The sequence below is a fragment of the Globicephala melas genome, chromosome 11, assembly GCF_963455315.2.
Source record: "Globicephala melas chromosome 11, mGloMel1.2, whole genome shotgun sequence".
In the NCBI taxonomy this organism is placed as follows: Eukaryota; Metazoa; Chordata; class Mammalia; order Artiodactyla; family Delphinidae; genus Globicephala; species Globicephala melas.
Genome location: NC_083324.2, coordinates 74,452,309 through 74,477,374, shown reverse-complemented (window position 1 = coordinate 74,477,374; position 25,066 = coordinate 74,452,309). Strand labels below are relative to the sequence as shown.

The 25,066-nt window shown below is 43.2% G+C and overlaps 1 protein-coding gene across 6 annotated transcripts in view; it reads left to right on the top strand.

Annotated features, from left to right (window-relative positions):
- ADGRF5 (adhesion G protein-coupled receptor F5) overlaps nucleotides 1-25,066 on the top strand; it is a 109,282-nt gene that overhangs the window by 21,975 nt on the left and 62,241 nt on the right. The window contains exon 2 of one of the 6 annotated variants that reach the window (XM_030870525.3): nucleotides 12,666-12,909. The exons of 4 other annotated variants lie outside the window; for them this stretch is intronic. The gene's annotated coding sequence lies outside the window, so the exon portion shown is untranslated. Of the gene's footprint in view, nucleotides 1-12,665; nucleotides 12,910-16,185; nucleotides 16,284-25,066 lie in introns of those variants that run through there. One more of the 6 variants, XM_060308132.2, reaches the window with a different exon arrangement.

Here is a 25,066-nt window from a genome sequence, read left to right as displayed (position 1 = left end):
TGGACTGAATGTCAATATTATGACATAGAAAAAAAAAATATATATGTGTGTGTCATCTTGGGCATGTTACTTAACTTCTTGTTTTATATGTAAAATGGGATAGTAGGAGTAGTGTTGGGAAATTATGTGAGATAGTATATGTAATGTAGGGCACTTAGAATGGTATATGGTTCAACCAAAGACTATATATGTGTTTGCTCTCTTCATGGTATTTTATTGTGTATATGCAATACAATTAATTTAGCTAGTTTCCCACTGAAAAAAAAAAGACTGCTCCAAGTTAAAACAGAGGAGGCTGATAAAGAGAAAACGAGCTAGCCTTTGACACCAAGGTCTCCTGTGGTTGCATGACAAGCTTACAAGGAACACTCTGGAATCCGGGGCACGAGGGTTGGTGGTGGGGAAATGTCACCCCGGCTGCAGGCAATAAGGTGGTACATGTCTGGAGAGAACTTAAAATCAATAATAAAACCAACTAAAAGTCTTTTTTTTTTTTTTTTTAATGATCACCATGCAGTGGCAATTCCAAACAATGTCAGTGGCAAAATACTCTTCCAAAAAAAAACTTTTGTTGGTCTAAGTTCTAAACAATTGCTGTCATCACGGGTGAGTTTCAGTAATAGAATCTAAGCTGCTAGTTACCATATTTGTATTACTTACTTTTTATTCATTTTTATCAGAGTATAGTTGCTTTACAATGTTGTGTTAATTTCTGCTGTACAGCAAAGTGAATCAGCTATACGTATACATATATCCCCTCTTTTTTTGGATTTCCTTCCCATTCAGGTCACCCCAGAGCAGTGAGTAAAGTTCCCTGTGCTATACAGTAAGTTCTCACTAGTTATCTGTACGTAGTAGTGTATATATGTCAATCCCAATCTCCCAACTCATCCCACCCCCGTTCCCTGCGCCCCCCATATCCATATGTCTGTTCTCTACATTTGTGTCTCTATTTCTGCTTTGCAAATAAGTTCATCTGTATCATTTTTCTAGATTCCACACATATTTAATAAAGATTGTGTTCTACATAGAAGTTGATTCAGAAAACTCAGTCATATACTGGCTCCTGGCACAGAGGGACTCCACTACATGTTCGTGTTCCAAGAATAAGTTCCTAATGGTTTGGAACTGTCTGAGGTTGCTTGAAGTGACTCTATCTCCTGGGGCATGACATATCCCTGCATTTGAACAGCAGGCTAAAAATAAGTAACATTAGCACAGTAATTGTAGAGACAAATAAACGGAACGAGTTGCTTCAATTCTGTCATTCTATGGGACTTCATAGAGTTCTGATTTGTGTTTAAAATTGAAAACAGTGAAGCAGAGTACTACCCGCATGGTGTACTCTTTATTTGACAACTACACGTTTTAGCTCACACCTCAATGTTTTACCGAAAATTAATATTTAAGTGAAAATTTTTTCTCTTTTTTAATTGTTTTAAATCTACAGAATTAATCAAGAAAATAAGGACTATTACTGAAAATAATGTTCTCATATAAAAGAGGGTAGAGTTAATAAAAAAATCTGGTCCAGATGTCAAATATACTAGATGCTTCCATGGTCCAGAATTATGAGTGCAGGCTGTTGCCTTCTTCAATTGGATTTTACAATGCAGAGAAGTGAGTGTGTGAGAGAGAGAGAGAGAGAAAGACAGACAGAGAGAGACAGAGAGAGGGAGGTGAACACATGCATGCGTGTGCCCGTGTGCATGTGTGTATTCATGGGTGTAGGGAACCAGTTTCCACTCTTTGTCGTTATGTGATTCCTGGGAAATTTTATGAGGTCAACCATAGAAGTTTACTTAAATATCGCTCCTGTTAGTATATATAAATATCCCTGATCAGGCATTTGTTGTATAAGGTGATTCTGGCACTTAAGAAGGGAAGATATGGGACCATTTCTGATGTAGACCAGTAGGTGATCCAAGGGCTGGAGCTCATTCATAAGAGTGCCCTTGCTTAGTGAGGGTCCAGCCGGTTCAAATAAAGAGTCCTAGGAAGAGGGATGTTTGTGAATATCCCACTGGGTAAAGCACAAAGTCCAGATCTCACTGACTCTAAGTAAAATGGAAAATGGAACATTTGAGGAATTCAGGAAAAGACTAAAAATATCAATATATGTTGTTTTCCCTATCTTAATGTTCCAGGTCAGACAAGGTAAACCGAAGGGGTGTGGTCCTGGAATCACCATGTAATTGTTAATAGGTAGCTATGTTTTGTGTACTATGCACCAGGTCTAAAGATAGTTCAGTGGTCCCAAGAGGCCAGCTTTGAATTATAGGTGGTGATGTAGTTAGGAACAGTCTTGAACTTGGAAACCTGGACTCATTGTTCTGGGACAGGTCGTGGAGCTGTGGGGAGCTGGGCAACTTCCATGCAGCACAGTGACAGTTTGCACAGTGCTGGGCCATTGCCAAGGGCTGTAGCAGCCACTGTGAACACCTTTCCCTTCATCTCTTAACTCCGTCTGTCCCTGAAACACTCAAAAAGTACCGGCTAGAACGCAGGGCAACTAAACTTTGGGTTTACCAACTTGATCACCAAGCACACTGGAAGGTCAGACAGGGTCTCAAGAGTTTGCCATCATGGTATGAAATGGAACAGACCAGTGAATAAAGGAGATTCCAAAGAGATGGCTTATGCACAACTTAGATTTGGGGAGACAGAATTTCATAAACCTATGGGTAGGGCACTCGAAGTGAACAACTAATGCTTTTCCTAATATTAAAACAGGCAAGTTGTTTTGAACAGGAGCTAGTTTACTGAGTAATATGTGTAATATCTGGAAAGTGTGTGCCTTTCCATTTTCTTTAAAAGTTTCACTTCAGGTAAAATAAAAAGTGGTCTAACAAGGTCTTGCTAATGATGGAATAGCTCGTTTCTCCAGGGCTCAATCACAAGCCATCTGGTTTTCCAGCATTCCACATCTCTAGGCTTTTTAAAGCACATTTTTCCTGCTCCCCAAGTAGCTGAACTTCAGAAATGTTGATTAATTTCCATTTGTGCTTCATTTTCCATTCTCACCACTGTGCTCCCAACTTTATGCTTCTCCTCAGCGAGCTTATTTTAGGCCCCTTCTTGGGGCTGGAGTTCAGAACCATTGTTGCTCACGGACACAGGCATCAGCCCAACCTTTTCCGAGTTCTTTCTCAAACAAATGTTGTCATTGTGCCTGACATAGTATGTATTCTTGAAAGAGCATTTTAAAAAGAATACATCATGGCTCTGAAGAACTGAGGGAAGTGGTGGTGGAGGGACCCCACTCTTAAGACATGAAGCAGGAGCCACGGAGCAGGGACTCGGGAGGGAGGTGGGATGTGTCCCTGGGGGATGGGGGGGTGGCCATCTTTAGCACAGGGTTGGCCTTCGCTGGTTGACCAGAAGGTGGTATTGACCTAATAGTGTTACCTTTGTATTGTAGGTCTTGGGAAATTTATTGAGCACCTCTTATGTGTTGGGGATTTCTAGCTCTACCTTAGAAGTTATTTTCACTCTTTGGTTAAGATGGTGGAATACCTCCCCATCTATGTAGGGGGACTCCTGCAACCCTACTGGGGGGCCTTGGTGGGCATGGTGTGTTAGCAGCCATAACCACGCCGTGACTGTGCCCTTGAAAGCACTGGATTCTCCTGACGGTATAGACATCCTAGCCCCCGAAAACGGGATGAGCCGCAAAACAAAACCTCCCCTTGATTCAGTCATTAAAAATGTATTCGTTGAATACCTACGATGTTCCTTGTCACAGCTACTTAGTATTTTCATATTTTCTATTATAATTTCACCTCCAAATTAGTCATTTTTAACTAATAATTTAAAAAACTAATAGTTAAAAAACAGATTTTAAGTGATCAGTTCTTGAGTGTCCATTTTTCTTTCTTAACTACATTATCTTAAGTTCATGGACGTCACATGAATAAAATTTGGCGGTGGGTCCACAAACTTGAATGGGAAAAATATATCTTTATTTTTATTAACCTCTAACTGCAATTTAGGATTTCCTTTAATTAGGAACCTAGGTAACAAGCCACAGCAGTATTAGCAGTACCTATGACTTTGTCACCAATAGAAATCGCAGATATTTTGGTATCACATTACTATGTTGCAGACCCTCAGAACTCTAGTTTATTCCCATCAGCACATGAAATGTGTGATAGTCATTAAAGCTGCCTCATTAAATTTTTTAATTGAATAAATTAAGAAAGAAGTAAATATATTACTAAATCACATTGTTTTAATATTTTGATAACTATATTTCAATATAATTATTTTCTCTTGTAATCCTATGTATTTTGTTCTATACATTTCAAAGCATTATTCAGAGAAGGAATCATAGTCTTTACCAGATGGCCAAAAGGGTCCATGCCCCCAAATCTTTTTTTTTTTTTATCCTACAGTCCTTTCATCCAGGGCCAGGGAGATACAAACTCTTTCAGTCTTTATATGTCTAGAAATATCTTTACTTTGCCCTCATCCACGAATGTTTTTTCAAGTGTGGAACCAGGTGAGGCCACCCTGGAAGAACGTACAGGTGGAAAAGGATGTGGGACCATGGACAAGGCTTGGGGCAGGCTAAATATAGAGGGCAGGTAGAGAAAGAAAGGGCGCCAAGGGGATTGAGAGGTGGGAGGAACCCGTGGGGTAGGGGGAACATCAGAAGACTGGATGCCAATGGGATTTCAAGGAGGCAGGAGCAGCCAGCTCTGTCACATGGTGCTGCAGAGTCAAGGAGGATGAGAGCAGCAAATGGACCATTGACCATGGTGATGTGGAAACCATGGTGACGGTCATGAGAGTCGCTAGTGCAGAGCTAGGGAAGGAAGATGGATTTGACTGACTTGGGAGCCAAAGAAGAGGGGTGAAGAAGTGGAGACAAAGTCAATGTGTTCAGCTCTTTGGTCAAGAGTTGCTGTAAAGGGGAGCAGAAAAATATTGCAGTCAGTGAGGAAAGAGACAGATGTCAAAGGCTTTTCAAGAGAGATTCTAGAACATGCTGGTGTGCTACTGGGACTGATCCAGTGCTGAAGATGAAAGAGGAAATGGCACCCAGAGCCGAGTGGAGGAAGAGGCAGGTCGTCGGCAGGAGCAGGGCTGAGTCATCCTCTCAAACCAGAGGGCAGTTCAGGTGCAAGAGTGTGGGAAGTTTGCACATAAGAAGATGAGCATTTGATTGATTCTGTTTTCTCAATGAAGTAGGAGGCAAGACTACAGCCAAGAGTGAGGAGAAAAGAGAAAATGTGAAATGGTGATTTGGAGGAGTGAGAAAACCAACATAAATAGAGGATTGTTGGGCCATGTGATTGTAGCAATTCCACCAACAATTAGGATAATTTTAATAAATAAGCTGTCTGTCTGCTCTCAGACACAGATAAGAACTGCTCTCTGAAATACTCCCCCCTTTCCACTATCCCTCACTTCTCTCTAACCCCATTGCCCTCTTTTTAAAATTTTTTTTATTGGAGTGTAGTTGATTTACAATGTTGTGTTAGTTTCAGGTGTACAGCGAAGTGAATCTGTTATACATACACATATATCCACTCTTTTTAAGATTCTTTTGCCATATAGGCTGCTACAGAGTTTTGAGCAGAGTTCCCTGTGCTCTGCAGTTGATCCTTATTTGTTATTTATTTTATATATTGTAGTGTGTATATTGTCAATCCCAGCCTCTCAATTTATCCCTCCCCCCCTTACCCAATTGCCCTCTTGTTATTAAAGCCTCTTTGATGACTTAAACTAATTCATGCTTACATGCAACTCATTGGAAATGGGTAATATATCTACCTTTCAAAGGCATCTGAGTCAGAGCAGAGGTTGTTCCTTCGCTTAAAGCAATTTGTCTCTAAAGGTGTAAGTTTAGGAATTAGAGGCAGGTGGACATAGGTTTATCTATTGCTTCTCAAATCCTCCCACAGAGGTGAGTCTACACTGCTTATGTTACCTGGCGCCAAAATTTTCAGACCACTATGGTGCCCTTCACTACACTTTCAGTTCAGCTGTATCCTAATACAATAGAAAGAATCATTTAAACTTCTTTCTTGAAAGGATATAGGCTTTGGCATAATTTACTTAGAGCATCATTTCTGGCACTAATTAAATTGTGGACCAAGCATCATAAAGAAAAGACTACAGGTCTAACACAAGTTTAATACTGTCTCTCTCTACTCAGAAATCATCACTGTATCTTAGGCATTAGGTGTAGGGATCAACCCCTTACCTGTACCTGGGGAATTGTCTTAATTTGAGGTAAGAAGAAAGGGTATCTGAGTATCCAGAGGGGGTTGGGGCAGGCGCCAAGGCACCATGCTAAGAGTCCTGCCTGGGAAGACAGGAGATATCAATTCTAATTCTGGTTCCGACACTAATGGGTGTTGTGGCCTTGGTGAAGCCTCTCAGCTCCCTCTAGCATGGTCGCTGGAATGAATGATCACCTGGTCCCCTTGACTCTCAGATCCTGTGATTCTGACTTTTCTCTTGGCATGTGTGACTCTTCAGCTCTCATTTGTCTGGTGCTTTTAGCGTCATGGCTATTCACTCATTGGCTTGATAAATTCTGAGGAAATCACCTCTCCGATCAAAGGCAAAAATGGGGGAACCTTTGTTTTGGTGGCAGAGGAAGTGTTGAGGCCCTGAATCGGGATGGAAAGTGCCCTTATGGGGACTAGGGATGTTAGCAGATGCCCTCACTGCTGCCTGAGGCATATGATACCTGCATCAGAGCACCTGCACCCAGGACACACAGTGAAGGAGCAGAAGTTAGAAGAGGAGCCACCACCCATGTTCACGTACAAAGGAACTTGCACACTTGAGACCAATTCAGTTTCCTTCAAAACAGCTTCCTTCCCAGACCAAGACAAGAAGGAATGCCCATGTCCTCAAATACCTAGCTCTTCTCCATGTTGCTGAAAGAGAGGGTAGTGGGGATGGGGGCGGGGATAAAGGAGGAGGAGTCAGTGATACATGTGGTCCATCAATAACTCTGACATCCGTGCACACCAAGGCTGCAGCGTGTGGCTGACATATGGGCAACAGTATGCACTTCCTGCTGCATGGATGGGCTAGTGGGTCACCTGTAAGAGCCAAAGGTGGAATCCAAAGGCTAGGGATGATTGCCAGGCCACTGACGGTCAACCCTGCATAAGAAAAGGTCAACAAAGGCCAAGAGAAGGCTGTTGATGTCACCTCTACAGATCTGTCTCCATTTGCTGCATTTTCTGCATTTCATCTGCATCTGTCTCCATTTTCCCATATGCTGTCTCTCCCTCTTCCAAGAAAAGGCAGGGAAGGTAGTCTTGGCTGTGGTCCAAAATAGGACTTCACTTGGAGGGTGCTTTGGATCTCTGACCGAAGCTAGGACCATCACGGGAGACATAAGAAGGTGGGTGGAACATGGCAGTCAACTGTATCCAGTTGGTCCAAAAGATGGAAAGCTTTGGGATCTACCACAGCAAAATAATGTAAGTATCTGAAAGATACTTACGCCAAGAAGGCATAATAAATCTGTCTATGGGTGGAATGGATCCAGTAACAGCAAATGCAAATAAAACCTGAGAGGCCGCAGCTGAGTACAAATATGATCAACTCCAATTAGCAGAGTCTGCCAAGATACACACACAAGATAAGAAGAAGACCATTTGTATACCATAAAACCGCCCAATTTTCTGTCGGTTTCTTCCTTGCATAAGGACAGGTCAGTGCCAGAGGGGAATTTTCCTGGCCTCGTTATAGAAATAACAAAGGAGAGCTGACCCTGAGTCACACTGGGTCAAAAGTGTTACCAACATCTGGTTGTGGATTAAAAAAAGACAAATAGGGCGTACCCTGCCAAGACGTGGAAGTGTGAGCGTTTTACAAGTAGAATAATTATGGACTTTGGTGTCTACCTCTGCTGTGTATATACTAACATCGTGGCGTTCTTACCTTTGCTTTCATGTTACACTTTCAAATATGCTTCTTTAGTGAACCAAATAGGCATCTCTCCCCTCAGGGAGCTTACACCCTAGTGGAGGGTTAGAAGGTGGAGACAGCCAATAAAATAAATAAGTACATTATAGTGTATTAGAGGTGATATGTGATATGGAAAAAATTCATCAGGGAAGGTGGTTGGGAGGACTGAAGTGTGAGGTATGGTGGTCAGGGAAGGCCTCACTAAGGAAGCAATGTTTGGGCAAAGGTGGGAATGAGGTGAGGGAGTGAGACACGAGGATATCTGGGCTAAAAGCATCCAGGCAGAGAGAATGGCCAGTGCCAAGACTCTGGGATGGCACAACCTGGCTCACAGGAAAGCCGGCATGGCTGGAGCAACGTGGAAAGAAGGAGAGGAATTAAGGGAGGATATGGTGGGAGGAGCAAAGCTGCCAATGGTCTAGACCTTACAGGCCACTGAAAAGACTTTCACCTTGACTGTGTGAGATGAGAGCATGGCTGAGCGCAGGTGGACATTACATAGCTTAGATCTTATGAAGACCATTTCAACTGCAGTCTTACACAGAGACCAATTAGAGGTAAAGATGATCATCCAGGCAAGAGGTGATGGGTTTGATGAGAGTGATAGCAGTGGAAGGGGTAAGAAATACCCAACCACGCGTGTATTTTGGAGGTAGAAAGGATTTGTTGACAAATTAAAGTGTGCAAGGGAGGACTCGAGGATGAGTCTTAGAGTTCTGGTCTGGCTAACCTGGAAGGATGGAGACGCCCTTCACTGAGATGGGAGAGACTGTTGGAAAAACTAGCTTGGGAGAGAAGACCAGTTTTGTTTTCGGACATGTTACGTTTGAGAGCCTATTGAAGATACAAGTGGATTTATCAAGTGAGAAGTTGGATGTACTGGTCAGAAGTGCAGGAGTGAGGTCTGTGATTGAGGTAGATGTTTGGAAGTCACCAGCACAAAGATTTAAACCACAAAACTGGTGGAGATCACCTGGGGAATAAGTGTCAACAGAGAAGAGTTCCAGAGACTGAGCCATGGGACATGCCAGTGTGAAGAGGAGAACCCAGCCATGGAATGAAATGAAGCAGTTTCCTTATGTTTGCCTTTTTAAAAAAAAAATTTATTGGAGTATAGTTGAGTTAGCTTCAGGTGTACAGCAAAGTGATTCAGTTGTACATATATTCATTCTTTTTCAGACTCTTTTCCCATATGGGTTATTACAGAATATTGAGTAGAGTTCCCTGTGCTATGCAGTAGGTCCTTGTTGGTTATCTATCTTACATGTAGTAGTGCGCATATGTTAATCCCAAGCTCCTAATTTATCCCTCCCTCCCCACATTTCCCCTTTGGTAACCATAAGTTTGTTTTTGAAATCTGTGAGTCTGTTTCTGTTTTGTAAATAAGTTCATTTTGTATCATTTTTTAAATTAGATTCCACATATGAGTGATATCGTATAATATTTGTCTTTCTTTGACTTACTTCACTTAGTATGATAACCTCTAGGTCCATCCATATTGCTGCAGATGGCATCATTTCATTCTTTTTTATGGCTGAGTAATATTCCGTTGTATCTATGTACCACATCTTCTTTATTCGTTCCTCTGTCACTGGACGTTTAGGTTGCTTCCATGGCTTGGCTATTGTAAATAGTGCTGCAGTGAACATTGAGGTGCATGTACCTTTTCAAATTATGGTTGTCTCCGGATATACGCCCAGGAGTGGGATTGCTGGACCATACGGTAGTCCTTTTGTTTGCTTTTATGGATCAGCTAGGACATGCCAGCACCGAGTGAGGAGCTGGGCATATGATAAATAAGACGGGGCCCGGCCCTCAAGGCACTTACAGTCAATGCATTAAGCATTAAAATGATCATTTGAGTGCAGTCTGGTACCTGCAGAAAGACACATACCTGATAGTTTGGGGTCAGGGAGAGGAAACACATGGCCCAGCCGGGGAGAGCTAGGAGGGTCCTTGGAAGAAATAACATCTGCAATTTAACTGGACATTAAAAGTTAGCCAGATGAAGAAGGGGGAAGGGCAGAGGCGTGACACAGCCTGGAGCATGCTGGGAAAGACACATTTATTTGGTGCTGACACTTCTGCCTGAGCAAATAGCTCTGTCTCCAATGAGGTTATCCCCTCAAGCCCTAAGAGGTGCCTCATACTAACGCAAACATAGATTAACACGACTAGTGAATTAGTTACTCAGGCTGCACCATCGCAGTCTGGTTGAAGTCTGGGTTCAATTTGCCACCAACTACAACATCTTAGAACTCAGGAGAAGGGCTCTGTCCCAGCCAAAGGCAGGGCAGCTGTAGCTGCGACAGGGCAAAGTCTTCCCATCAGCAGTGAATTCTGGGTTGCAGTTGAGACCATATGGTGGTCCCGTTTTCTGTTTGTCTTTGTTTTCATTGTAAAGTGAGTGCCACGAGCACAGAGTGTTCCTAGCAACAAACAGGACTATGGATGAGAGAGGAATTGCTCTTCAGTGAGGCAAAGGGACAGCCACCTTGACAGCGCCCTGTCCCATGTCAGAGTTGATGGCATCCCACAAACCAACGCAAATAGGGAAAAGACAGCGCTTTCAAAGAAGCGTTAACCCAGGAGCTGACTGACAGCAGGGTGTTTTTTAAGACAAGATGCATCTGAGTCAAGGTCCCCCACGTTGTCACTCTTTTTTGAAGTATCAAGGTCTGCAAGCTTTCCTCTCCCGGAGTGGGCGAACTCTGCCACCAGACATTCAGTTCTCTCTTACAGTTACTTTCCAAAGCCGCCAGCCTGCAAAGTTCTGTTAGTGTCCTTTACCCCCATGATAATGTACAGGCTTCTCCTACGTTTTCTTCATTCCTTCCAACACAGCTGGTGTCGTTCATCTACATCTATACTAATCCACTCAAGATACCCCCAAAGGAACCACATCTCATGACAAACACAAGAAGGTATATTTTAGAGGCATCTTCAAATGCCCGCCTGTACGGAACCAGAGGCAAAGCCAGCAGAAAACAAAGGCAAAGACAGTACCAAATCCCTACATGATATTACAACAAAAACCTCTTTTCTGCAGAAATACCGATAGCTAACACACATGCTCACTAAATGCCAGGCACTGTTATAAGCCTTTATACATGTACGGAACTCATTTAATCTTCCCAACAACCCTGAGGTAGGTCTTATTATTAACCTGATTTTACAGAAGAGGAAACTGAGGCACAGAAAGATGAAATAACCTGTTAAGTTTCTGAGGAGCTACTAGTGGGCAGATCTGGTGTCCACACGCTTAACCCCAGGCTACTTTGCATTCTCAAGACTCAGGTGTTCTCTACTACTTAAATTTAATATTATAGGTTTTTAGTATAAAAAAGAATCTGGAATGTCTTTGTCCATTTCGTATAGAAAAAGTCAATACCACAAATATTTAGTGTAAGAAATTTGGAATCCATTTGACCCTTGAACAACGTAGGGGTTAAGGGCACTCCCCCGACCCCCGCACTCGAAAATCTGTGTATAACTTTACAATCAGCGCTCCGTATCCTGGTTCCACATACAAGGAGTCAACCAGCTAACTGTGGATCGTGTCATACAGTCGTGTGTAGTTAGCGAAAAAAATCGGCGTGTAAGTAGACCCAAGCACTTCAAACACACATTGTTCAAGGATCAACTGTATTCTAAGACATGATTTAAGCTGTTTGCCTCTGTGTGTATGTGTCTTAATATTCTTCTTATTTATTTATTTACTTATTGGTCAAGGGTAGTATTTTATTTATTTTTTATAGAATTATTTTTTAAATTGAAGTATAGTTGATTACTATGCTTTTTAAAAATGTATTGAAATTTATTTTGAAATAGAAATTCACAGTTCTTGTTTGTGGGTAAGATTAGGCCATGTTTTCTTATCTGTAGGGATGTTATTTTGCTCCTTCTTCTTTTTTAAAAAAAATTTTATTGGAGTATAGTTGCTTTACAATGTTGTGTTAGTTTCTGCTGTACAGCAAAGTGAATCAGCTATATGTATACGTATATCCCCTCTTTTTTGGATTTCCTTCCCGTTTAGGTCACCACAGAGCACTGAGTAGAGTTCCCTGTGCTATGCAGTAGGTTCTCACTGACTATTTTATACATAGTGATTCTAATTCATTTTAAACCCAACCACCTGACTGCAGCCTGTCAACCTGCCCTTTTCCAGGTATCTCCTTATCTTTAAACATTAGTGTTATTGAGATGATATTTTAAGTGTTACAGAATTTGTAGTTAGATGCACAAATATTCATAGAGTTTCCCTGGAAATCTGGGAGAACTGGATGCCCCTGAAGGTGACATATTTGAAGTGCAACCCTCCCTTAAGCCTGGGGCTAGGACTAAACAACCTCACTAGGTCTTCTCGTATTCAAGATTTTTTTAATCTCTGATTTCTTGGTGCCACTAGAAAGGAAACTCATTGATAATTGTAATTTCCTTTCTGAAAACGCAATCTCATTTAGTGGACATCTTTCAAAGGTTTAAACCAGGCATCCTACACCGGCCATGAGCTCTAACACATTTGGGGTCCTCTCTGGTTTCATTTTCTGAACTTTTTCTTGGAGAAAGGAAAACAAGAACTAGGGCATTGGCCAAACAAGTCTGGCCACTCAGTGAATAGGTTTCCAGATAAGAATGACCTGAAGGACTTCCCATGGGCGTGAGGGAAATCGCATGCGCCATCCAGGGAAGAGGACCAGAAACCACTTCTTGCTTTCAAACAGCGCCTAGCCATCGGGGATGGCCCCGTGAGGCTCGGAGGACCACGGCAGGAAGGCACTGGTCAGCAGCGAGACTAAGCTCGGCTTGGAGCTGCCGGACCTGCCTGAGCCCTCCCGACGAGTCCTGCTTGACTCTCCCTTCACCGAGCATGAGGCTGTGGGGTGAATGGCCTCGTAGTGGAGACCTGGAAGTTTGTTAGACGTCTGATCAGAGCAGGAGCCGGCCTGGGACAACGGTGCTGGGAAGGTAACAGGCATTTCTCCTAATGGGGGTCTGTCTCCCTCTGTAGCAAGATCTCAGGGGCAGCTAGGTCACTCTGACACTGCTTTAAGTCATCTTTCAGTTACGACCCTCTGCCTGATTTTCTTTTCTGTAGCTGTGACGTGTGTTGGGAGCACAGAGCATGTCTGGTCAAGGGCATTTTGCATGCAGGCTGTTGGTTAAGTTGGTGACACTGCGTTTAGGGAGACTGAGTGTCAGGCAGTGAGCTGGGATGCTTTTAGGATTTCCTCTAAAATAAAAAAAGCTTTCCTTTCCTTTTTCTTTCTTTTTAATTAGTTTTCCCATCCCTGAGCCAGAAAGTACCGTAAAGACCAGAGCATTTTTGAATTGCTATGTGAGTGTATCCATGCCAGGCAGCAGGGGAGGCTACCCCGAGTGTAGCAGGAGGGGCATGGGTATCCTCAGGTCCCAGGCAGTCCTGGGAATGTGAAATGTAAGATGCTGCCCCACCCAGACTGAGGGGAAAGGGGTTTGCAGGTCAGCGCTGGGAAGGATGTCAGGAAAAGTGCTGGGATCAAGAGCAGGCAGGCTTGTCTCGAGTGTTCTAGAAGGAAGGAAATGCCCTATGATGTGTGGTTTGCTTAAACCATTTTTTTTAACATCTTTATTAGAGTATAATTGCTTTACAATGTTGTGTTAGTTTCTGCCGTACAACAGAGTGAATCAGCTATACGTGCACATATATCCCCATATCTCCTTCCTCTGTATCTCCCTCCCACCCTCCCTATCCCACCCCTCTAGGTGGACATAAAGCACCGAGCTGATCTCCCTGTGCTATGTGGCTGCTTCCCACTAGCTACCTATTTTACACTCATGCCACTCTCTCACTTCGTCCCAGCTTACCCTTCCCCCTCCCTGTGTCCTCAAGTTCATTCTCTATGTCTGCGTCTTTATTCCTGCCCTGCCCCTAGGTTCTTCAGAACCTTTTTTTTTTAGATTCCATATATACGTGTTAGCATACGGTATTTGTTTTTCTGTTTCCGACTTCACTCTGTATGACAGACTCTAGGTCCATCCACCTCACTCAAATAACTCAATTGCGTTTCTTTATATGGCTGAGTAATATCCATTGTATACATGTGCCACATCTTCTTTATCCATTCATCTGTCGATGGACACTTAGGTTGCTTCCATGTCCTGCCTATTGTAAATAGAGCTGCAATGAACATTTTTGTATATGACTCTTTTTGAATTATGGTTTTCTCAGGGTATATGCCCAGTAGTGGGATTGCTGGGTTATATGGTAGTTTTATTTTTAGTTTTTTAAGGAACCTCCATACTGTTCTCCATAGTGGCTGTATCAATTTACATTCCCACCAACAGTGCAAGAGGGTTCCCTTTTCTCCACACCCTCTCCAGCATTTGTTGTTTGTAGATTTTCTGATGATACCCATTCTAACAGGTGTGAGATGAAACCTCATTGTAGTTTTGATTTGCATTTCTCTAATGATTAGTGATGTTGAGCAGCTTTTCATGTGCCTCTTGGCCATCTGTATGTCTTCTTTGGAGAAACGTCTATTTAGGTCTTCTGCCCATTTTTGGATTGGGTTTAAACCATCTTTTCTTGTACTTTGTAGAAAGCCAGGCCACACCACTTCACTGCAGCTCAGTTTTTCCCTTCATAAAGGGCTAATGTTTGGGGCCTTTCATTTTTGAATTACACAAGTAATGCATGACTATATTCGTACTATAATAGACTATGCCTAACAGTTTTTCAAGTCCCGCACACCCGATATGCATTAGTTTTTTTCCCTCCCCAAATTTATCCCATCAGTTGTTTGCTGTGTATGTTACCAGTTAAATGACTTGTTTTTCTGTCTTCCCAGCTCTTAGAACAAGTCAGGGCACATAGGAGTACAAGAAATTCGCATTGTCAGATCCATGTATTGTTCTTTAACAATACCGTCCTCTCACTGGAAAGAAAAACTAATACATGGGGAATGTGAACAGCTCTTTTAATATTTAGAAAAGTTTGGAAGAGTTTTATTCATTTTCGGCATTATTATTTTTGTGTTGGTTTTGGCAACTAATAGTATTCATAACAATTTCCCAGGGATTAAATTCTAGATTTTTCAACTAGTAGCTTGGGCCTCTCTCCTGAAGGCCATCAAAGGCATTCTGTTCTGGAAAATAAAAGAAAAGAAAATTAACCAGATAGATAGATGGATGGATGGATGGATGGATAGATAGATGATAGCTAGCCAGCTAGATTAAGTGGTTGGCTCTGGGAAAATGGGGAGAGTGTGGGAGAGATTCCCTTTTCATTTAGTGGATAATAGTTGGGTTTAACAGATGGGTTCATTTTCTATTTCTTCTAGCTTTCTGTAAAAAGGTGGCCTTTTTTTTTTTTTTTCCTTCCATACATTATTATGAGACAAGTGAATAAGAAGAAAGCACTGTGAACTAGTCGGTATGGGTCATGGAGAGAGGATCTGGAATGAAGTTGCATGAGCAGCGTCAAGTCCAAGAATAATCACAAAATACTTTCAGTTGCTACTTGGCATCTTCTTGCCCTTCCCAAGGCTTCTCTACCCCAAACTAGAGGGCCAGTTGGCCCTGCTGATTTTGGACATTCTCTGGTGCTTTCTTGACCATCCTGTTAAATTTGCCTGCCTTGACTCTTTCTCAGGGTAATTCAGTTAATCATTTTACCCTACTGCGCAGTGCTAGCCCCTGATAGAGACCGCCTCATCCTTCACCATGTCATAGGTAAAGCAGGTAACTTGTTCCCATTTTGTGGAATACAAAAATGAGAGGCTCGGAGGTTTCGTTGTTTGCTCAGCATCTCACAATTAATCTTTTGGGGGCACTGAAATAAGAAGAAGCCCAGATGTCTGCCTTTCCAACATAAGGATAAAAGTCATGTGGAATAGAGAATGAATGGGATTGGCTAGATTCTATCAACTTGGTAGCAACATGGATTCCCAGTTGTGCTGGAAGTCTGTAGGCAGATTAAGCTATTGCCTGGTCCAGATTTTAGCAGATTCTAATGCCTGCTGTCCATTGGTATCACCCCCAGAAACTTAACAAAAAGAAAACGATGCCCAGACACTTCCCTGGAACAACTGAGTCAGAATCTCTGGGGAAACGGCTCGGGCATGGTTTTTTTGTGTGGTTCGTTTGTTTTTAAACCTCCAAAGTGATTCTGTTATGCAGTGAGGGTTGAGAACCACTGAGTCCAAACTGTAAGAGATAAAGTCTAAATTGAGAAGCAGAAGTGATAACCGCTTCATGGAGCCGAGAAGTTGGGGGCAGGAGTCCCAGCAGCTGTGAACATCATGGATTAGGATTCTGGCGGCCCTATTTATGAGAGGAACAGTCCCGTCTCACGTCTGCAGGTGAGAATGAAGAGGCATCTCTACTCCCCAGACAATGGCACTGCCTTTCAAGTTTAAATCAGAACAACCCCACTGGCTTCCCTGCAGATTCATGGGCTCCCTGTTACTTGCAGAGTTTACAAAATCAGATGAAATGTTCTAGGTAAACAGGACGTGCTCTTCTGCCGCCAAATGACTACGGGGGTGGGGGTCATCTATTCTACTCAGTGTCATTTTAACATGTGTCTCAGTTCCCAGAAAAAGAAATACTAATTATCCTTTGCATGATCTGCCACTTTCTGGATTGATCTATAGATGGATAGACAATAATTCAGAGCTGTTTGGGTTTTTTTAATAGATTTTATTTATTTACTTATTTATTTTTGGCCGAGTTGGGTCTTCGTTACTGCGCGCGGGCTTTTCTGTAGTTGTGGCGAGCGGGTGTTACTCTTCGTGGCGGTGCCTGGGCTTCTCATTACAGTGGCTTCTCTTGTTGCAGAGCACGGGCTCTAGGTGCGTGGGCTTCAGTAGTTGTGGCACGTGGGCTCAGCAGTCGTGGCTCACGGGGTTAGTTGCTCTGCGGCATGTGGGATCTTCCTGGACCAGGGATCAAACCTGTGTCCCCTGCATTGGCAGGTGGATTCTTAACCACTGCGCCATCAGGGAATCCCCAGAGCTGTTTTTTAATCAGAAGACGTGTCCCTAGAAACTTCCTCGCTGACATTTCTCAGTAAGATCCAAATTAGTATCACTCATCGCTGTAATCTTTGTCTCCTTTATAAGGAGCACTGGGTGGGGGTGGGGCCTCTCAGCCTCAGTTTCCCCAGGTCCTGGGAGTTACAACACAGAGTAGGTGCTGCAGGAAGGCTTGTTGGGTTAAATATCTGTGTTGAGGCGCTATGAATTCACACGTTATTTACCAGCTCAGCATTTCAACTCACGTTGTCTGATTCTAGTGATGATGGTTAAAATAACTGGCGTCTTGCCTGTTTCCTAAAAGAAAATCACAAAGGTGAAACGTTTAAAGTCACAGCTTAGTGGAAGCATTTACGGTGATAGGTGTGCAAAGAGCTGTGGAATTACAAAGACAGAGAATCCTTTCCTTTAATCAGCTTATACTCGGAATGGGAGGCAAGGCACAGGCCTTGGGAATTTTAATAATAACAGGTAATATTTACTGAGTACTTATTATGTGCCAGGCACTGTGTTCAGTGCTTTACAAAGACTGTTAAGTCATATAGTTATTCCAATAATCCAATACCTCAGGTACTATTATAATACGTACTTTATAGACAAAAGGACACAGAGTTTTAAGTAAGTTGCCCGAGGCACACAAAGCTGGCAAGTAGGGAAGTTGGGATTCCAGCGCAGGCAGCCTGACTTACCAGTCCAGAGGCCTAATTCCTACGCTGTGCTCCAAAAACCACAACAGTGCTGCAAAAAAATCCAAATGCCAGGGCCAGCAGAGTAGCGGAGGAGAGAAGTGCAGAGTAGTCCAAAGAATGATGTATCGCTCGAAAGACAAGAAAAGAGGCATGTGCTATAAAGGGTAAGAGCTCAGATTCGGCAACAGAGTTGGCTACATACTGTGTGACTTGGGGGGTGTGATTTAATCTACCGAAGTCTCAGTTTCTCCATCAGTAAAATGGGGATATTGCTATTTCAAACAATATAGGATTTAAGGATTAAATGAGCCTAGTACATGCAGAGCGCTTAGTCTAATGCCAGCATATAGCGAGGGCTTGATAAATGATAGCAACTGTTGTTACTAAGGGAATAAGCAAGACCTGAAATAATGAGTAAATCTCAGAAGGGAGGAGTGGGTCATTTCAGCTGCCACGAATAGTGTGAGAGGAAGCTAAGAGCTAGCAATCCATTCAACCAATATTTGTTGTTAATATTTGGGACACATTTTGCAAAAAAAGGTACAATAACAGCTTGTGAGTAGGTCAGCCTGTTCTGTATCCAAGTGTCATGGAAGAAAAATGTAGCAGGGCTGGGTTTTCCTTAGGTTGCGGTGACCATGCTTGCCAGGTGAATTCTCTGAGCATTTGAGAATGTTCAGAGTACTTGAATGTGGTACAGTAGCAATCTATGAAAAATAGTGTTCTAGGCAAAAGAATCAGCTGATGGTATTGGATATTGGACAGGGAGGAAAGGAGGGAGGGTTCAGGAGATTGCTGCAGTCATCCCGGTGATAGTGATAATGATGAGATGGTAATGTCCACACCAATATGGAGGCCGAGGAAAAGAAAACATGGCAGTGGAGGTATTTACAGGACTTAGCGAATGGTTGAATTGCTCCCCCGACTCCTGCCCTTGATTCGTGTAACCAGGAATACCTGTGGGGTTGTGAGTCTGTGAAACTGAAGAATGAAGCCAGCAGCTGGCAAACCTGGGAAGAGGTGGGTTAGGAGAGAAGAGACACATTAGTTCTGGGTGAGCTGAATTTACACCCAGGTGGAATAGTCCAGTTGGAAAGATGCTCCTAATATTTAGCAAAGAGATCAAGGTGGAAATAAAGTTAAACTGAAAATTAAAACTACAGATGTGGGCTTCCCTGGTGGCGCAGTGGTTGAGAGTCCGCCTGCCGATGCAGGGGACGCGGGTTCGTGCCCCGGTCCGGGAAGATCCCACATGCCGCGGACCGGCTGGGCCCGTGAGCCATGGCCGCTGAGCCTGCGCGTCTGGAGCCTGTGCTCCGCAGCGGGAGAGGCCACAACAGTGAGAGACCCGCGTACCACCAAAAAAAAAAAAAAAAAAAAAAGGAAATACTTTTTTTTTTTTTATAACAAAGTGAATCAGTTATACATCTACATATGTCCCCATATCTCCTCCCTCTTGCATCTCCCTCCCTCCCACCCTCCCTATCCCACCCCTCTAAGTGGTCACAAAGCACCGAGCTGATCTCCCTGTGCTATGCGGCTGCTTCCCACTAGCTATCTATGTTTGGTAGTGTATCTATGTCCATGCCTCTCTCTCACTTTGTCCCAGCTTACCCTTTAGAAAATACCTTTCATAATAAGGTGAGGACTAAAGTCAGACCAACCAGATTAAGGAAGTTTTGGAATGGCCATGACTTCTCAGGGTACTGTATTTGGGGGGAAAAATAATACTTTTTTCATTTTAAGTAGCACACATACAGACATTATTCTTAAAGTCTAACAAAATGGAAATTTAAGAGAAGTGAAGTCACTGGCTAAGGACACCAATGCCTGATGTCAGAGATATGGAGTGAATGGGGGCTGGGAAAGGAGGGAACACAGAGGGCTAAGGTGGCCCCTCCAAATATTAAAATGTTGGAATAATTGAAACCACAAGGTAGATAAATAACTGCTGCCCCGGGGCCCCTGGATTGTCCGAAGTGCCCCCTCCCCGCTCTGCCTCTGTCACCGGGTTGCTTGCCTTGGACCCTTGCACAGACCTCCCCACTAACTGGCAATGAGGGCCCCGAGGCCTCTGCTCTTGCAGCGACCAGGGACTGCTCTGATTGGGCCACTATTGTTGTTATTAGAATACTCTATTATTTTGAATCTCACCTCCTAAAGAGTAGAACCACAGAACTGTAAAGGTTTGGACCAACACCCAAGTCCCCTGAGGCTCTAAACAGCCTGGCAGCCAACCCCATATGGCAGTCGAAATGCATTGTCTTGCCAGGGCTTAGGGAAACCCCTCCATGTGGTAAATGAAAGTAGCAAGATGGTTGAGATAAGAGCAGAGTTAGGAACTTAATGTTTTCGTGGAGATGGCAATCTCTTGCTCAAAGGTTAAAATCCTCCAGTGATTTACAACAAGGAAAGAAGGATAAAAGGTTATCAATGCCACACACATGTGCAGTGTGTTTTAGAAAGCTTGACCCCATTGTGTACAAACAAATGTTCCTCTGTAATCTGATAGGACTGAGCGACCCTGACACAATGCTACTGCAGGACTTTATTTTAAGGCAAAGGAAAATTAAATAGAAAAAAAAAATTTCAAGGCAGTTCTTTCATTGGTATTGTGTTTCGTGTTTGTGTTAAATAAATATTTAGCTTATAGTTCTGCATGTGTGACGGATGAATCATCTCATTAGATAAGGTCAGCAAAGGTAAGTTTTATCACTTCTGTGTTTGAAAATACAGATCTGTGAAGGCAGGCTCTTAAAGTCGTCCTTGAGGACTTTTAATCTGCACTTCTGCAATTCAGGAGGGAGGTTATTGATGACATCCTGTCTTAATTGCAACCCTGAGCAAAGAATAATAATCTCAGTCAAATTTGCAATGGAAGTCCTGAAATTTCATACTACCATTCATCACCTGCCATCAGGAGGAACTCTGCTTTGAATTATTCTCTAGTAGTAGCATAATATAGATATATGTGCCCCAGAACATAGGGAACGGGGCATAGGAAGATATACCATTGGCTTTTTCAAAGGATACAATACCTGTCTAGTTAGTCACACACAGGCCAAGGATTAGTAAGATGCATGGCTTTCCCCTGTTAGTGTCCTAGCATGCAATGCAATTCTTCCTTTCTTAAAAAGAAAGCCATGCATATAACATCACCTTCTGTGCATGACACAGAAACCAAGCAGTTTACCTATGGGAAGAATCGCTACTCTCTCCTCCACTTTTTAACCAAATACCTTGAGTTTTATGTGCCCACCACATTCACAAGTCCTGACCTCCCATTTATAGCTGAACAGAGCAGGGAATCTCCAACCAGGAGGCAGTCGTCTGCCTGAGCATTAAAGGGTGGATAGAATTTAAATATGTGGTGATTATGTTGAGGCAAAGGGACAGGAAAAAAAGGGAGACCAAGAAACCAAGTAAATGATGACAGGATTACTTTGGTTTTGCCAAACACTGAAAAATAGTTTGACCGTAATAACTACCCTTCCCCACTCCCAGGATTAAGTCTCAAAGATTAATGTTCATATTATTACTTTTGCATGAACACTGGGAAATCTCTTGCACTATTTTAAATTATGAAAAAGCAACCAGCTACAGTAGTGAAAATATGATAGGTGCTTATTAAATAAGCCAGCTCCAGGTCATGAGGCCTTGAGCATCAGCAAAAGCCATTGCCTTTGTTCCGAAGGCAGCTGGGAGCTGAACAGAGGTAACACATGAGAAGAGCACTTCCAGAAGGTCAATCTTGCATCTACATAGGTGATGCACAGAGAGGAAAAGAATCCAGCCATCGCAGTGGTGCATGTGAGGGGCAGTGAAGGCCTGGACTTGTGTAGTCAACCAGAGATGTGAGAGATAAGTGCAAGAGATAGTTCCGATTAGGCTCAGAAGCCTAAGTGAGGTTACAATGGATTTGAAATAATTGTGAGAAATTTTGGTACCTTCAGAGGACAATTCCTCTACCCCAAATTTGAAGTCACCAGGGGCCATCAGCTCCCTGGCTTTGCTGAAAAGAAAACTGAGACTCAGAGAGGTGAAGTGACTTGCCCCAGTTCACGAATCAATCAGTGCCAAAGTGAGGCTAGAATTCAGTTGCCTGGTCTAAGGTCCATATAGAGAAAGTATTTCATTTATTCTTACTGATATCCCACTGAGAAGATCTCATAGGCCAAATGGTACCTTTTCCCAATGGAATAGATTGCAAAATTTATAATTTTGTCACTACCACATATCAACTGTGCAATCTTGGTGAGCTACTCATCCTTCTAACCTTCCATTTCCATTTTTGAATATGGAATAATTAGGGATAATTTAGTGGTATCATAGGATCATTGAAAGGGTTAAATGACATAATCCTCGGAGAGAGCTTAGCACCATGCCTGAAACAGATCCAGTAAATGACAGGGATCTATCACCATCAGCATCACCATCAGCATCACCATCATCACCACCATCATCACCATCATCATCACCATCAGCATCACCATCAGCATCATCATCACCATCAGCATCATCACCATCAGCATCACCATCATCACCACCATCATCACCATCATCATCACCATCAGCATCATCACCATCTTCATTGCTGATAATTATTCTCCACCATCCTATCACAAACAACTTGTCTGACTGTAGGACAACATTATTATCTATTGATAGAATTTTAAGAATCCTTGGTTGAGTTCTTCAGTCCTGACTGACTCAACCCCTAGCTGCCTTTGAGACACATAGCCCTTGCCAGGCCCTAGTTTTCTCATCTAAAAAACTAAGAGGTGTGCGTGCGTGCATGTGTGTGTGTGTGTTAGTATGTGTGTGTGTGTGTGTGTGTTTGTAGAGGGCTGGCAAGAGTGCTTGAACTAGACATGAATTCTCGTTTGTCTTTCAGTTTTAAACTGTGTATGTTTTATGCTCTATTCAGACACACCAATAATCCATTTTTCAATTTTCATAAAAACATTCCCAGAGTAAATAGTAAATACTGGGCAGCAGACCAGAGGGCCATACTCACACTTTTTGAGTGATAAAAAATAAAAAGAGATATCATTTTTATTGAATTCTGTATTAGTTTGCTAGGAACACTGTAATAAAGTCCTGCAGATTGGGTAGCTTAAACAACAGAAATTTATTTTCTCACAGTTCTGGAGCTTCGAGGTCTGAAATCAAGGTGTTGGCAGAATTGGTTTCTTCAGAAGCCTCTCTCCTTGGCTTGTAGATGCTGTCTTCCTCTGGTGTCTTCATGTGGTCATTCCTCTGCGTGGGTCTGTGTCCTAATCTCCTCTTACATGGTCACTGGATATATTGGATTAGGGCCCCACCCATATGACCTCATTTTGATGCAATGACCTCTTTAAAGACCCTGTCTCCAAATAAGGTCACATTCTGAGCTGCTGAGGTGTTGGAATTCAACACATTAATTTTGGAGGACACAACTCAGCCCTTAAGAAATTCAGCCTGTGACCAGGCTTTCTTGTGCTTCGTGGGCACAATCTCTAATCTTTACAACAATGCTGCAAAGCGGGTACTGTGATCCCCATTATTCACATCAGGAAACTGAGGCTCCATGGGGTTAAGTGTCTCACCAACAGTTACTAAGTGATGGAGCTGGAATCAGAACATAGGCCTGTTTTGCATCAAAGCTAGTGCTCTTTCCACTACAGTCTGTTATAGGAAGGAGAGAATCACTGGACCCCTAATGTCCTTACATTCATTTTCTTTCCAAGTCAGAGCAAAAAATAGCTCTGCCTTCTCTGTTGATGGTGATCGCTCAGGAGAGCAATGCATACCCAGGGACCGTGGCTGAGCCTTCGTCACAGTGGTTGGACAAGCTGACCAAGGCAACGTCCACAAGGAATTCAAGGGACCGCTAAACATCGCCCGTTGGGCTGCTTTGTTCCCTTTAAACAGAGACAAGGGCCTCTGCTTAGGCTCTTCTCCTTTGCCTGGGATTCTCTTTTCTTTTCCCGTTTTACGTTAAAACGTTACCCATCCTTCAGGGTCTGGCTGGCGACCTTGGTCACTCCCAAACTCACCCAACTTCCCCCTGTCCAACTTCCTCCAGTCATCTCATCCCTTCACACTGCAGCTCACGTTGGAGACAGGCTAAGTTGGGGGCGATTCTCACTCTGTTACTTACTAGCTGGGCGGCCTGGGTCAGTACGGTAACCTCTCTGAGACCCTTCACGTTCTCCTCTATGAATTAGGATTAAAACACCTACCTCACAGGCTTATTGTGAGAGGCAAATTAAGTGAATGAACATAGTAATGGCACTGAGGGCTGTGCCTGGTACCTAGTAGGCGATTAGTAAATAGCATCTTTTAAACTTACATTTTTTCTTCCAGTCTCTGTTGCATGCCTTCCCGATGAGATTGAGAACTTCTTAGGAACGAGGACCATGACTCATGTCAATTCATGAATGAGTGGCACGAATTTAGGCCTACAGAAAGTTCTCAGTGTTTGTTGGTTCGTAACTGTGCACCGTGATTGATTCTATGTGAGATATATAATAAACCTCAAATAACAGACTTGGCTGCTTAATTGCATCAAAAACTATTGGTAGATCACATTTGAGTCCATAATCCCATGAAACCATTCATTCATCCACCATTGATTGACTGCCTCCTAAATGCATCCCCCTTAAGATTCTGTTTCTATGTAGTTTCTTTAGTAGACAGAGGACCATAGGCTGGTGATGGAAAGTGACAGGAGTGTGGATAGAGCAATGGGATGCTGAAAATGTGGACCTGCAGACCTCAAACCTCCCTCTGCATCAGAAACAGCTGGGACAGATACAGATGCTCAGTCCCCTACCCTGCCAGAAATGCTAATTTAATTGGTCTGGCATGATATTAAAACAACAAATAAACAAATGAAAAGAGGAAAGGAAAAAAAAGAGAAATTCCCCAGGTGCTTGTTCTGACGTGCAGGCAGGGATAAGAACCATTTAAGCAGATGATGCTCAAATACTCCAGGGAACTTCCTTCCAGGGTGGTGGTACCCAGGCAATGTTAAGGGGAGGGGTTGTGCTCAGGGACCAAGCCAGGAGCAGAGCCCTGGACTGGAGGAAGGACGAGGCACCTGGGCAGGGGCTGATCAAATGTGGGCTTGCTTTCACCTCTTGCCTTCCTTCTCCCCAGGGGGAGCCAAGGAGAGTATCCAGGCTGGGGTCCCCAGGGGAGAGGGGCCGAGAACACCAGAGAGCACCGGGAGGGCAGAGCTGTGTAGAGCTTAGGAAATCATTCCCAGAACGAGTCTCACGATTGCCCTATTTATACGGAGCTTGGAATCATAAATTGATGATGACATTGGGTCATCAGACCACACAGATGTGGTCATTTCAAGAACAGGCTTCTAAACTTGCAAGGTGTACAAGCCTCTTCACTCCTGCTCCCACCCCCTCCATCAAATCGCGG